The sequence below is a fragment of the Triturus cristatus genome, chromosome 6 (genome assembly GCF_964204655.1).
Source record: "Triturus cristatus chromosome 6, aTriCri1.1, whole genome shotgun sequence".
NCBI lineage: Eukaryota > Metazoa > Chordata > Amphibia > Caudata > Salamandridae > Triturus > Triturus cristatus.
Window position 1 is genome coordinate 1,534,665,947 of NC_140589.1, and position 10,848 is coordinate 1,534,676,794.

General features: G+C 41.6%; 1 protein-coding gene across 2 annotated transcripts in view; it reads left to right on the forward strand.

Moving 5' to 3' along the window:
* Positions 1–10,848, forward strand: part of BTBD3 (BTB domain containing 3) — a 91,411-nt gene that overhangs the window by 71,152 nt on the left and 9,411 nt on the right. The window lies entirely within an intron of this gene.

Sequence of the window (10,848 nt, forward strand, 5' to 3'; positions counted from 1 at the left end):
CACAACAGCCAATTTGTTAATTTAATCAAAACGCATGCCTCATATCCATATTAGGCCAAGGAACCTTTCTGATTTCATGTTGAGGTGGTGGGTACAAGGTTTATCCACAGCTTTGTATTGTTCTAGAAATTTTAAACACAAAACGTTGCCCAGGTTCCAACCAGCAGCAAGTAACGTTGGTTAACATAAAATAAGAGCCATTATTCCTTAGCTCATGGTGCGTGGGAATGGATGAAGTAGAAGTAACTGATAAAACACAACTTAGCCCAGGCGTCAAAGCACTACACATTCCATGCAAGGAAATTCTATCACACAGAAGAGAGTTACCTAGAGGATTTCTGCAGCTGGAAGTACTAATAAATGCAGGGTCATCTTCTTTAAGCACATTGTAAGAAAAATTACATTTCCACAAATGGAACAGATGGGAAATGTGCACAGTTTCGTACCAGCCTAAATATTGATATTTCTCACAGTCCTGAAACTGAAAAGTTAATGGGTAGAGGAATAATATCCCATATCATCCATGTAATAGGTGGATTGTCACTAACTGAAAATGATACTTCTTCCATTTGTTCGACACTCAGCAAAGTGTATATGAAATCTTTTTTTAGCCATTTTTTCTTGTGTTAAGGTCAAATGAAAAGGCTAAAAAATGTATGTCTTGTTCAGAACTTAGCAATGCACAAAATCATGATCATAGTGTTTGTAAGGTCCAATTTAGTTGTATAATAGCTCTAAATTGAGCATGGACATGCTGTAATAAACCCAAGTTCCCTTTGAGAATATGTAGGGCTGAAAACGTAATGTTGTTTAGTGAGTATACTCTTAGAAAGTGTGTGCATGCCATTGTCGATAACTTTAAAAACTGTTTGCAGTTTTTCTTGATCGCTCTGTCCAATTCTCACAGTTCCTTCTTTTTCTGAGTATTTATTCCATTTGTTATAAATAACATATATTCCTGTTGCTATTAAAAAATTTTTCTAGTGGGGTATGGTCCCAGGAGGAAATTAGAAAAATAAATGTATTCTTCACTTATCATTCACAGCCGGAAGACCAGAATATGCTGTCATTGGCATAGGTTTCCCACACTATGCGTGTGTGTGTGTGTGTGTGTGGTTTTTAATGTGTTATTGTGTTAGTTATATAGCGAATCATGGTGAGTAGCCTTAGGACCAGGGGTGTTGGAAAGGAGTTGTGCGGAATTATAGGTTCCATACTAGATCATATTCAGGATCTGAAATGTTCATTTATGTTTACCAGTTTCCAAACTAGGTTAAGTTAACTTTTGATATAGATGGGTTTTTTTTTTTTTTAAATCTTTCATGGTTCCACACCCTAGACTGTTAGTCTGCTGGATAGTTTTGTTAAAGAAACCCATTCCTTTAGGTTTAATGCATGCTCAAAATAAGGCTTGTTTTGCTTGAATTTGCCAACATTTTGTACCACAAATACTTTACTCCTAAACCTTTTCCTTCCAGTACTCTTATCCAACCTTTCAATAAATGCATCTGAGTAGATCATTTTCTTAGTCGTGATTACATTTTCTGGAGTTGTTGTGGACTTAGTAAAAATAAAAAGCTGAGGGATGTGACCTGTCCTTGCTCTGGAAATAAGGAAATCTCTTCAATAAAATGTGATGACTATTAAGAGGCAGAATCTCACAATGCTCCCATTGTGTATAAGTGTATACTTCTCTGGTGTAACTAGTGCGATGTATGTAATAGTGTGCCTAATGATGAAAACAATACATTTCTTTATAATTCAGTGCATTCAAAAGAGGATAACTCAGACCTCTTTAGATTTCCAGTCTCTATATCCCAGTCAACTGAAATAGAACCAGGAATATTTGTTTCAAATAAATTGATGAATGAATTCAAGTTTCAACACATATGGTAGTTGGGTCCCAGTTGCTGATAATGAACCTTTTCCTAAGATATGTCCTCGGACACAGTATAAACTGTGATGTTTGCAGCATAGAGATGTCTTTAAGCTCTGTGGGATGAAAGATGCTGTTGCAATTCATGAACCGCAGGATGTGCAATTGTTCTTTCATCAACATAATGCCCACTCCGTAGCGGTAGAATGACTATCACCATTGATAGCCACAGAAAAAAAAGAGACATTCCTACAGAGATCCAAACATAAGACCAAGGTGGAATCAAGTATCTGTCAAGGAATCCATGATAAACAAGAAAAATTATTTGGGCATACAGTGGCTTTAGAGCGTGGTGAAAAGTCCTCTGTGCAAAGTTCAGAGTCCTTCTCATAAATAGTTGTTTCTCAAAAAGGCATCTTCTCAATTGATATTGACTCTGGTGGAAGTACATAATAAATCATGGAGTTGCATTAACATTTGCAACTGTAGTGATGGCAGCATCAGACTCCTGTCAAACTCATTGCTCTGTGTAGACGTGAATATGCAGTGTGTTCAAATAGCCCTGACTGGGAACTCAAGTTAGTAATGTTACTGCTCTCTTTAAGGGGCACTTCATTCAGAGTAGAGAGATCCTGAGAGTTTCTACTCTGAATGCTTCTCGGTGCCTGTGATGGTCGGCTGTATAGAATCAGCAGCATTGTGCTTTTTTCACATGGTTAATGGACAAGTGACTGTTTCTCCTTGACCAGACAAAGGAGGAAGGATGACCGTTCTTTTGCCTTTTACCCGAAGGACTGTAACATGGTTTGTATGAAAGTTCAGAAATCTGCTTGCTGTGGATCTTTTCTCGAACTAGATCCCTTACTTTAGGTACACAACCATCAGCTGGGATTACAACCTTCTCTTCGCTGGGGGCGTATTCAGACTGGTTAACAATAGACAGCTTGTCTCTGACTATCTCAAAGAGTATCTAAGAGGTCAAACATTTTTCCAGGTCAAAATTTTATTCATCTGCCACCTTCACAAAACTATCTAGGGCAGGCACATAAATAGGAACTCTGAAGAGTACCTTGTACGAAGTGCACCCTCCCAATACTCGTGTAGGCAAGTTATTTCATGTTCTCTGGATTCCATACCGATTATGGTACCAACTAAGACCCGAACCTAGTACCCTTGCAGTCAAGGCCTGTTTACTCAAGCTGTTAGCACGCTCGACTAGTCTGTTTGACTCTGCTTGAAATGGATTGCTGAATTGCAAAAAACTCCCAGCGCAGGCTTTAAGCCGTGGAGGCAAACGCTGTGCCAATTAACTGAATGAACTGCTCCCATCGCTACCAGTCACTGAAATCCTTTACTTCACTTGCATTTCTCTTTGGTCACACCCATAGGAATCGAGGACATGAATCAATTGCTACCAATATAATACTTACATTGGTTAACAGAATTTATCAAGCCGTTGTGGTTCAAATAAATCACCCTGAAGGTGATGTTAGAAGATCTTTGCCAACTCTCCTCACAGTTTCTCCAACAGTAGATGGTGTCATCTGCTGCCAGATACCATGTTAACCTAATCTTTGGTTTGTTTATACATAAGAGACCACCAGTAGTGTTTCTGTAGCATTGCCATGGTTTCATTAACCCCCGCACGTGCAGATGCCAATCTCTGTTGTGCTTCCCTGATTAAGTCTAATCTAGATAACCTATTAGGAATTATACTGTATCTTGCTCCTGGTAGAGTAACCACATGAGTGCTGTCTGCTGTCTGAATTAAGAGTGTAGGAATGTTTAGAAGGAAAGCCCACAGGAGGCTTTCTACCTATTTTGGTTGCATATATGGCTGTTATTATATCTGTATCGATGTTTGTCTGAGATCTGGTTAAGGCTGCTTGGCAGTGAAGTCAGCTGCATAGTTCTCTCTCTGGCATGAAACCCATCATGCCGATGCCACAAAGAGTGCCTCACATGGGCCAATGGAAGCTTATCTTGTAAGATAGATGCCTTTCTCCAGAGCCGTTTATTCTTAATAGGTTTTCCCTTTGAATTATTGGATCCATTCAAACACCAATGTTGCAAAGGAGCACTACCATTTCACACAGAAGGGCACATCTGATACTATTAGTGTGGGTACTGATGGGCCAGCTGTTAGAAATGGGGGTCTCTTGTTGGCAGTGGTTTGCACCTATGTCCAAGTAGGGACCCTTGCTTCTAGTCAGGGTAAGGAAGTTACGCCCTTAGTCAAACCCAGTTCTCCCCTTTGGTAGCTTAGCACAAGCAGATAGGCTTATCTCAGATGCAGTGTGTAAAGCATTTGTGCACACATACAGTAATACAGTCAAAGCACTATTAATGAACACCATGCCAGTTTAGAAAATAAGTAATCTTTATCTAAACCAAGACTAAATCAACAAAAATCCAACACAGTTATGCAAATATGGCTTTTTAGAAGATAAAAACAGTTCTGTCCATAGCAAACTATAGATGTGACACTTTCAACACAAAGTACCTTGGATGCATCAAAATCATAAACAGAAACACCAGCATGGAAGGTGGTGCATCTGTTCCGTTAGCCCGGGGAAGGTTATGCTTTGGTTACTTACTCCAGGGGAGGTGATGCGCTGAATCCTTACTGCCACGCAGGGGAGCTGATGCGTCGGTTCCTTACTGAAGTGGACGTGATATGTCTGTTTCTTACTGTGTGGGGAGGTGATTTGTTAGTTTCTTACTGCGGCCCGGGCGTTGATGTAGACTTGGTGCCCCAGTGCGATGCATGGGGTTTGGGGGATGCGTCAGTTCTCGATGCGGCAGCAACGGTGCTGCATTGATCTCTCCAACCACAGTCTCACGATGCGTCGGTTCTTGCAGTCGCACAGCAGGACCTGCGTTGGAATCGGTGTGGTGATCTCGGACTTTGGAGATCGGTGCATGGGATTTGACGTGCGGCGAGTTCTCCAGCTGCGGGCAGGCGCTGCGTGGGTTTCCTCTGCGGCGATGCGTCAGAAATGAGTGCGGATGCGTCGAGCTTCTCAAGTTGCATCTCTTTTCCAACTCCCAGCAGCAGGAACAACCTCCAGAGGCCCAACACAGGAACAGGCACCTCTTGGCAGATCAGAACTCGCAGCTAGGAAGTTCAGGAGAGCTGGTGGTGAAGTCTTTGTGTCCCTGAGACTTCAGAACTGGAGGTAAGCTCTACTTAAATCCCTTGGAGATCTTCTTCAAGCAGGATATGCAGCACACAGCAAAGTCTTTGTCCTCTCCTTGGCAGAAACAGCCACTGCAGGCCAACCCCAGACAGCAGACCGCAAAGGGGCAGAACTTCTCCTTCAGCTTTCCCAGTTTTTCTTCTTGGCAGAGATTCCTCTTGAGTCCAGAAGTAATCTAAAGTTCTGGGTCCCAATATTTATACAGGATTTTCCTTTGTTCTCTGGTGGCAGAGAGGCTCTGTGCTCAGTCAAAACCAGTTCTGTCCTCTCTGGTCCAGCTTCCTGGCAGGAGGTGGAGACAGTATTGTGTGTAAGGCAGACTAGGCCCATTCAGGTGAAAGGAAATCTCCTCCCCCTAGTCTAAATGTAGCCAAGGTCTATTCAGCCCAGCCTTGACTCATCCAGGAAAGGCAGGACACTCCTCAACCCCTCCAGTGGCTGTCTGAAGAGAATGCACATCCCCAGTCCCTGTCACTCCAAAGCCAGACAATCAATCCACAAACCAGCAGAGGCACATAGGATGACTAAGCAAGAAAATACCTACTTTCTAAAAGTGGTATTTTCAAACTCGCAATATAAAAATCATCTTTACTAAAAGATGCATTTTTATATTCTGAGTTCAGGCATACTAAACTGCAACTTTCTACCTTGTCTCAATGGGAAGTTAAACTTACAAGATGTTATAAATAAACAACCATTGTATCCTATGGGACAGATAGCCTTTCAATAGTGAAAAACGAAATGCACTGTATTTCACTATCTGGGCATGCCACACAACAGTACATGCCCTAAGTTTCATATACACTGCACCCTGCCCACAGGGGTACCTTGGGCCTACCTAAGTTGTGACTCACGTAATAAAAGGGAAGGTTAGGCCCAGCAAGTGGGTGCACTTGCCAGGTCAACATGGAACGCGAGTCTGCACGCAAACACTGCAGTGGCAGGTCTGAGACCTCTTTGAAAGGCTGCTTGTGTGGGTGGCACAATTAGGGCTGCGGGCCCACTAGAAGCATTTGACTTACAGGCCCTGGGCGCACACAGTCCACTGTACTCAGGACTTAGAAGTAAGTCAGATAAGCCAATCATGGAAACACCAATCCATATTCATAATTTACAGAGGAAGCACTTGCACTTTGGCACTGATCAGTAGAGGCAAAGTGCCCAAAGCATCTAGACCAGCAAAAAATAAATCCAACACACAGCAAAAATTCAGGAGGCAGAGGCAAAAAGACTGGTGGAAAACCATGCCAAGGATGCCAGGTCTAACACCAGCCTTCTCTAATACAAGTACCAGGGCATGAAGTTCTGCATGTTGCGCACTGCTGTCGTGTAAGATCTTAGTGTGGGTGCTCTGCAGACAGAATTGACCATCTTTCACTACACTTGCACTGCTGTGCAGGCTTCAAAGTACTTTTTTTGTGTTCCTACGGGTGGTTGAGCAGAGCAGTTCTATACAACATACTCTGAGAACACTCAGTGGGTAAAGCTTGTTGAGTTGGACTAACATTCTGTTCATATTGGAGAAAAGTGTGTGTACGAAGAGTGGGATCATACTGAAACTCAACATCCACTGCACTCAAAAGAAGAGGCCCACTGCACCCACCTAGAGTGTAGTGCGCAAGCATTACGAATGCTTGCTTTAGTGGTTGCCTCTAGTGCCGGTATGGGAGAAAACACAATCATTCGTTTTTCTTCTGCCAAAGGGTGCTTCTTCAAAATTGCGGTCTATACAGCTGTAAGAACTTTTTCAGTGGAAACAAAACATGTTTTGTCTGAAGAATACAAGTGGGACTTGTATGCTTTAGAAACAGTCTGCCCCTCATTGTAGGTCTCATACGTATAAACTGGCTTGGAAAGGACTCAGTGAACACTAAGTTGCTCTTACTATCCCTAGTTTGTAACTATTTTGTCTCTAGCATGTCTGCTTGCTGAGCGTACAAGATATCATTGTGTGTTTTCGGTCAATGTTTTGCTTTAAACGTGAGGGAAATTAAGTCATACAAGTGTTTCACTCTCTCATCATAGTGAGGCAAGAAAGTTTGTCCAAAGTTAAGATATCCCAGCGAGGATTGTAACTTCAGTGTATCAGGAAGCTGCAAGGTAGCACACTTCTGAAGGGAATCAGAAGCCAGACCTTTGTCATCATTGGATAACTTGTACCCAAGGAAGGTCACCGTAAGGTAGACAATCTTTATTTATTTAAGTTAATCTTGTAACCATGTGATTGTAATATTGTTACATTTCTGTCCCCCATAATTAGGTGTACATATAAATCATCATTGTAATAGATGTCATCAATGTGTGACAATATCTCAGAATCTGGTTGTAAGTTCTCAGTGATGCGCGCTGAACATAAGGCAGGACTGTTCTTATAGCCCATAGGCAAACATCGAAACGAGGACTGCACCCTGTCGAAACTAAAGGCAGTTAGATACTGGCTTTTAGGCTCTATGTTCTGACTAAAAAAAGCCTTTGGAAATGTCCAAGATTGTTTTGTATTTTCTTTCCGCACCAGGTTTGTTTGCTGTGTGCATTTGGTACTGCGTATGTGAGTTCAAATTTCTATAGTCTAAAACTATCCTATAGACTCAATTAGCTTTGGAAGCGGGGGTATAGGGGGCCGTGGGGGGAAGGGGAATGTTCTGTGGCGAAAGACAAGGTCCTTGTAAGCCCTGATATTGCAATTAATCTATTATTGCTTTTATATCGCGTGCTGCTTCTGGTGTTAAAGGATATTGAGCTTGCACTTGAAGTTGCCTGCGTGGGGAATAGAGTATTTATCTAACCCTGCTTGGTTTCTGTACAGTCATAGATCTTCTGAGATGAAAAGCTGCTGCGGTAGCTCTTTTATAAAGCTTTCCACCAAAGCCATTTATATAAGCTGTGTCACCATATGGAAAATTGTTCATACATACTCCTTCCTACATCAGTATGACCTAGATTCCTGTGCCAGAATAGACTTTCAGGTATGTCAGACGGCATTAAACCTGTTTTGGACTACTTCCCTGGAGACTTTGCATGTAAATCTGTAATAGATCTGGTCCGCAAAAGTAAACAAATAATTATACAGTTGGATGTCTTGCATGCTAATTTTTGTGCCACTGGCCCTCTTGTTCAGGTCCAATTGGACTGCAGTAGAAGGAGAGTTTAAGGATTGTGTCTATGTCCTGCTATTGCTTAACAAATATTCGTAACGTGGTGAAATCTATAGCAAAGTAACAATTATAATAATTCAATCAATATTGACTGTTTTGGTTACAAATAATTGTGAAGTGGCACTGGTCATTCCTTTATTGAAAACGTAGATACTGGATCTGATGACTATCAATGATCAGTCCTTCTCTCTTCATCTCTTAGCTAGTCTAGCTCTGTAAGTGTGGGACCTGCTTGGATTGATCTTTTGTGTCTAATGACTAGCTTAGTCACTACCAGGGGGCTTTGGACCTCAATTGGATGCAGACATGTGGTGGTCATGGGTAATTGTAATAATATTGAGTAACACAGACATGATTTTCATTGATATGCAAGTGGCTTAAGATGTCATTAACTAAGCCATTTTCATCTTATTTGGAAGAACGTGAACTGATAGATACAGGCACTAACAATATTTGTTCTCAAGTATGTGTCCAGTCTTTGTTGCCTTACTACCTTTATCCTCAGAATGTCAACTTTGATGGCCTCCAGGGTCCTCAGTGTCCCATCTTTTTTGGTACCTTTAATGTATTTAACTTCCATCATTTGACCACATGCATTTAAGTTCCATAGTTTCACAAGTGGAATCCCATTCTGACTTAATTTGCAAGAGTACCTACTTGTCAGAGTACTATAATTGGTGCAATGCATACTTCATGTCATTGAGTGCCACTGGCTTAACCTGTATATTGCAGAGGATAAGACCTTCACATCCTCCGCATTATCTATGGAATGTGGAGGAAGGTAATGTCTTGTCCACTGCTTTCCCCGAGAAAACCTTTCTGGTACTTAAAAATATTTTCTTTATAAAGCATCATTTCCAAATGTGAGAAGCACTTTCCTCATCTTAAATTTTTTTTTCCAAGCACTGATATGCAGCACACTAACTCTGAAAGTAAAACCATTCAGTGCTATGAAGCGCCAACTAGTTTCACTTTGATCAGTGCTTGGGAGGCATATCTCCACTCTCCCTGAGCAGAGATCAAGATGGAAGAGGTAGTGCTAAAAAGGAGAAAATGTCCCCTTTCCAGCACTACTTCTCCTGAGTGGATCCTATTTGAGGATCACCACATGACCACAGTCCCAACCAGAGATTAACACACTAAACATCAGGAAAATGTTTGTTGGGAGGGGAGTGCTCTGCCTCCACACAACAGTCTTCGGGGGTGGAGGGGGTGGGTTAAGGGGTATTTATCCCCAATCTACACCTCTCAAACAAGGTGCGGGGAGAAATCCCACAAGACCCCAAGGAACAAAAAATGTAAAAGAAGGGTAGTGGTAGGAGAGGGTACTAGACCCAGCCAAAAAAAGTGGGGGGTACTGTTTTTATCTGCAAAAGTGTAGCAACATTGAGTGGTAAAACGTTTGAGGTTCCCTGCAGATTACAGAACTTTCGATCACAGAAATATGAAGAAAATACATGATTGTAGCCAAAGGTTGAGGTTTGCATGGCCTTCTGGGTAAGAAATGGAGGCGTGATCCATGAAAGTGCCACTATCCTGGGCTCTCCTTGGTGTCTAGTTTTCAGGAAGTTCTGAGTAGTGGCTGAGCTCGAGCCCAAATTCAGCAGCAACCCTCATCACAAGAATGGTTAATTTTTTATGTTGAATACTCTCCACGTCTTGTTTTTTCTTCATACCCATTTTTTATTCATTAGATTTTACCATATGAACTGCTGCAAGATGGGCCCATGATGAAAAATAATTTTCTACTGCAGCTCATTTGTTGGCTCTGAGTTTTGTGTGTTTCCAACAATTACTGTAGTAGAAAAGTCGGATGGACGTAATGGTCCATTATTTTTGTAAATCTGAAATCTGGGTAAAAAACAACACATGAACATGTTGTCACTAATTTGTTTACTTCTGGTTGCTGCAAAATGCATCTACCCACCTTCTGGTATATGCCCACAAATCCATTTCTCATTATTCACTCCTGAACTGGTAACCAGTTATGAACTCTCAACGTGTTTTTTGCTGTATTTCAATAAAGTATTAGTTCTCCCCCCCCCGCCGCCCACACCGCCCCACCCTCCCTCCCGCTCCTCCGAGTTTTTAAGACAAGGTGATGTTGTACAACCCAGCCTAATATTTACATTCTGTTCATCTCAACCCTTTGGGTGTATCTTGCTTTCAATGTCTCTTGGACATTTTCGGCTGTTTATTGTGCAATCCTAATAGGAAACATGACGCTGAAACTCAACTTGTTTTGTTTGAAATGTTCTACTCTCGATCACCTCTAGGCCAAGAATCCTGGAAGGGTGTATTCATATATCATAGATGAATGTGGCAAGAACCAGAGCATTTTGGGACTAGCAATTGAGAGATTATGCTTGACGGGTGACATTAGAGAAATCCTGGAGTGATTACCCGCGTACTGAGTTTTCAAACGTTTTAGTGTAGCGGCATGGACCAGGTAGTACAATACACAATTATGTATTGCAAGTGAATATATTATAGACATTAGGCTTTTACAACAATTATTTGTTAGCAATTCCTTTTTTGCAAAAAATCTTTACTTTGTTTTATTTCGGGGGGGGGTGTCTTTTGGCTGGTGAAAGCAGTTGTTTCTGTGCTAATATAC